The sequence below is a fragment of the Choloepus didactylus genome, chromosome 17 (assembly GCF_015220235.1).
Source record: "Choloepus didactylus isolate mChoDid1 chromosome 17, mChoDid1.pri, whole genome shotgun sequence".
In the NCBI taxonomy this organism is placed as follows: Eukaryota; Metazoa; Chordata; class Mammalia; order Pilosa; family Megalonychidae; genus Choloepus; species Choloepus didactylus.
In genome coordinates, this window is record NC_051323.1 from 60,229,062 (window position 1) to 60,234,183 (window position 5,122).

Consider the following 5,122-nt stretch of genomic DNA (forward strand, 5'->3'; position numbering starts at 1 on the left):
TTGAGTGAAGGCATGAAGCTTTCAAACATATATATCTTGGGTGTCCCAGAAGGAGAACAGAAGGAAAAAGGGCAGGAAGAATATTCAAGGAAAGAATAGCTGAAAATTTCCTAATTTTTATAAAAGACTTAGTATATGTGTCCAAGAAGTACAACGTACTCCAAACAGAATAAACCCTAATAGACCTACACTGAGCCATGTGCTAATGAGAAAGTCAAATTCCAAAGATAAAGGGAGAATTCTGAAAGCAGCAAAACTGATTCATCATATACAGGGGATCTTTAATAAGACTAAGTGCCTATTTCTCATCGGAAACCATGGAGGTAAGAAGGCATCCATGGCATGACATATTTAAGGTACTGACAGAGGAAAAACTGCCAGCCCCAAATTCTTTATCTGGCATTACTGTCCTTCAAAACTGAATGAGTTTAACTTGACTCCCAGGGAGACATTCAACAGCAGATCTCAAGAGGCAGAAGAAAGCACTCATGAACTGGAGAACAAAGCACTTGTAATCCTACACAAAAAAGAACAGATAGGGGAAAGAATAGAAAAATGAGCAATGTCTCAGGGAATTAAATGACAAATGAAACGCACAAATGTACATGTCATGAGTATCACGGGTGTCCCAGAAGGAGAAGAGAAGGAAAAGGGGCAGGAGCCATAATAGAGGAAATAATCAGTGAAAATTTCCCATCTCTTAAGAAAGACAAAATTACAGATTCAAGAAGCACAGCATACCCCAAACAGAATAGATCTGAATAGACCTATGCCAAGACACTTAATAACCAGATTATCAAATGTCAAAGGCAAAGAGAGAATACTGAAAGCAGCAAGAGAAAAGCGATCCATCACAAACAAAGGAAGCTTGATAAGACTATGTGCAAACTTCTCAGTAGAAACCATGGAGCCAAGAAGAAAGTTGTGTGATTTATTTATTTATTTATTTATTTATTTATTCATTCATTCATTCATTCATTCATTTATTTTTAGTCATGGCAATTTCCTGAAGCTTTTATTGCCTCTGTTGGTAATATAACGGACTGAAAGAAACACAATTTAACTTACAGAAATATGCGGATGATATTCACTAAAGATAATCTTGATCTCAAGTATTTTTATATGTGGGCACTTCTAATTTAATACATTTTCTATTAAAAAAAAGCATTACATTTAAAAATGTGTACCTGTTTTGACATTTGACAAAAGAAACTGTACCTGTGGTTCAGTTTAAAACAAAGAAATCAGCATGGGAAGTTTACCATAATGAAGGTTGAAGCACTTACGAATTAAAGCAATTCAAGTTGTATTTATCTCTATCTCTCTCTCTATCTCTTTCTCTCTCTGACACACACACATACTCACACAAGGCCATGTGTAAGCATTTTTAGCACAAAATTTTCCCTGCAACCAGGCATTTACCCTCAGAATATCATATCACATTAAATCAGTCTTTTGTTTTCAGCCCTAGTAATAGTTTTAATTCTAAGATGCCATCATAGAGTGAACAACCTTATGCTACATAATTATATTCAAAGCTCTAGGTATTTTTGTTTATAATTACACAGTAATTATAAATGTTTAGTACCAAACTGATGACAAACACTATTTTGTTGAAAAGGTCTTGCATTTAAAAGGAAAAATCTTTAAAACCCCAAGGCACTGAGCCATGAACCAATAACAAACTTTTATGAAAAACAATTTATATTGGGGAAAAAAAAGCTAATGGGATCTCATTTCAAAACACAGAATGTGTGAATTAATCACTCAGAAAACTATATTACAACTCAAAATCAAGACAGAAAACAAAACAGTATTATCTGTATAAATATATGTATGTATATATATACACAAACCTTTTTAAATTTTTCATAATTGAAGTTCTTTGTATTACAAAAATGAAATCAGGAATACTGAAAGCAGCAGGACTCTTCTACTTTTTTTTCTTTCTCTTCCATTTTTTTTTAATAACCAAATTCTAGTAACTTGAATAGAGATGTTCAAATTTTTCTTTTGTAAAACTGTATTCTTCTTCAATTAAAGGTATGGTTGGAATATTAATATTTATGGAGATAGCTTTCTAGTCAATTTCAAAATCATGCAGGTAAAAAGCAGTTTTAATAGGTCATTGTTTCTTAAAATCATTTCTGCATCTGCATAAAACGTACTGCTATTCTAAAGTATATTCCTTTGCTAATTTCAACACTAGATGTTAAGAGTGTACCTGGAGGGTGTAAATCTCCCTGGCAATGCAGAGTATGACTCCTGGGGATGAATGTGGACCCGGCATCGTGGGACTGAGAGTATCTTCTTGACCAAAAGGGGGACGCAAAATGAGACGAAATAGTTTCAGTGGCTGAGAGATTTCAAATGGAGTCAAGAGGTCACTCTGGTGGACATTCTTATGCACTATATAGATAACACCTCTTAGGCTTTAATGTATTGGAATAGCTAGAAGTAAATACCTGAAACTACCAAACTCCAACCCAGCAGTCTGGACTCCTGAAGACAACTATATAATAATGTAGATTACAAGGGGTGACAGTGTGATTGTGAAGACCTTGTGGATCACACCTTTATCTTGTGTATGGATGAGTAGAAAAATGGGGATAAAAACTAAAGGACAAATGGGGTGGGACGGGGGGGATGGTTTGGGTGTTCTTTTTTCAGTTTTATTTTTTATTCTTGTTCTGGTTCTTTCTGATGTAAGGAAAATGTTCAGAGATAGACTGTGGTGATGAACGCATAACTATGTTATCATACTGTGGACAGTTGATTGTATACCATGGATGATTGTATGGTGTGTGAATGTATTTCAATAAAACTGAATTTAATAAAAAAAAAAAAGAGTGTACCTGGATATACCAAGCAACATCTATTCCTATTCCAGACCATAGTCATGCAACATTTGAAGTTTTACATTTTTTAAACTTGACTTATGGAAATGTTTAAGAAAGCAATAACCCATTCTTCACATGTTAAGTGAATAGAGAAATGAGCATTTTCAGCATGAAAGTAATTCATGGGCCTTATAATGAAGAAAATACATACAAGATGACATTCTGCTTTGATGTGAAAACTGAGTTAATCTGAGTGAAACAAAAACAGTAAAGAGACTTAAACAGTAAGGAGACTTAAATAATTTACAAAAATATTCAAAACAAATTAAATAGCTTAACTTATTTGACAGGCGTCTAAGCATTTCAAAATCGTAATGAAATCCAATTATGTAATGCAAAATGTAGAAAAGAATGGAGTCTACCATTATGCAGGCATTTTCTGAATAAAAGCTCCCTGTAGAACATCTATATATATATAAACCTGGGTAAGGTAAGTGCAGGCTAGTTCTGCAGAACCTTTTTGAAATCAAGGGTCTGAAGCACAATGAACTTCTCAGGTAGGCACCAAATTATCCTAAAAAATTTTCACATCAGTTATTTTCATCAGATACTCTACACATGTCAACAATACATGTGATTTGCCAAGAAAAAAATAATCCTCCCAAACCAAAACACCATTTTAGATCTGGTACACTTAAATACATCACTCTCATTGGAAGTGCTATCAGCATAGTCTTTGCAACTAGCCCAAAGCATATATTTAAGAAGTTTTTATAAATTGTTTGTGATGTTCATATGTTTAATTCTTATGACAAACTGTTCTCTGATGAAGACAGCATTATGCTTTATGTGAGAATGGAAACCTCAAAATAATCACTATAAAGCTTCTAAGACTTATGGAAGAATAAACCAGGATGGTCCACATATATAAGATGAACTCCACAATGTTGGAATTATAAATATTTAGAGCAGCCCAGACTAGAAGACAAGCACAAACCACTATTAGAAGAATGAAATATGACGTGATCCAAGATATATCCTTAAAGTTTTGTCTCAACCCTCAGCCTGAATTGTGAGGATTGATCTTCAGTTCAGTCCAACCAGCAGAAATTGTGCAATTTTCTGTTGTATTTATTGTACAGACTATGTACATTCTAAAAGCTTCCTTTAGTGCTACACTGTTGTACTTTTTGTCCCAGCAATTTGAGGGCATGCAAATTCCATAAAGTCATCAATAAGAACAGGCCATTATCCTTCTTCATCATAATTAGACATGTCATCTGCAATCATTGTACTGAAGTCTAAAAGAAGATTCCAAGTATCTTTTGGTATTGATCATTTATGAGATTCCAACAAAAATTTATTCCATAAGTCTAAGAATTTAAATCTTCCCTTAAGCACTAAATTCCAGTAGCAATGGCCATTTCTAGATCTAATCCTTTTTCTCCTGGTTTCTTTGCAAAATTAAAAGTAAACTGGTAAAATCCTTAAATTTTCCCAGTTCTTTCAATTCTTGTTCCATCTTGGGTATCTGGGCCTTTAGTTTTCTGTGCTGTCACATCCTAATTCTGTCATGTCATCCATGAACTCCTGTTTGGAGAACTCACACTGTGTTGCTGCACTGAACTTCCATGCAATGATCAACACACAATGCTGGCTGGATTGAGTGCCAGGTCATCACAGAACTGCTGTAAACCATCTGTTCCAATTTTGTTTTCATCTTGAGGATCTTGGTATCTATTGTATAGTTGTTCTAACTTCTTTCTGTCCAATTATCCTTTTATACTCTCTTGTATATAAAATTCAGGATTTTGGAAAAAATTGTTGCAACAAACTAACTTCCCATCATTTTGAGACAGACAACTTACTGCTGTTTTTTCACTAGATTGTGTGAAGATCATAAACTGATGAACTTTATCCTTCTGCAATGAGTTCAACTTGTTAATGTTGGTGTCTTCCAGGCCTCTCCCCTCCTCCTCTGGCTCCACAGTGAATGGTGTATGATATATTTAAGATACTGAAAGAGAAAAACCGCCAACCAAGAATCCTATATCTGGCAAAACTCTCTTTCAAATATGAGGGAGAGTTTAAAATATTCTCTGACAAACAGACAATGACAGAGTTTGTGAACAAGATACCCGCTCTACAGGAAATACTAAAGGGAGCACTACAGACAGATAGGAAAAGACAAGTGAGACGTTTGGAACACAATTTTGGGTGATGGTAGCACAGCAATGTAAGTACACTGAACAAAGATGACTGTGAGTATGGTTGAAAGAGAA

The 5,122-nt window shown here is 34.5% G+C and overlaps 1 pseudogene; it reads right to left on the reverse strand.

The window, feature by feature from the left end:
• Positions 1-4,013: 4,013 nt before the first annotated feature.
• Positions 4,014-4,795, reverse strand: LOC119512706 (annotated as a pseudogene).
• Positions 4,796-5,122: the final 327 nt, after the last annotated feature.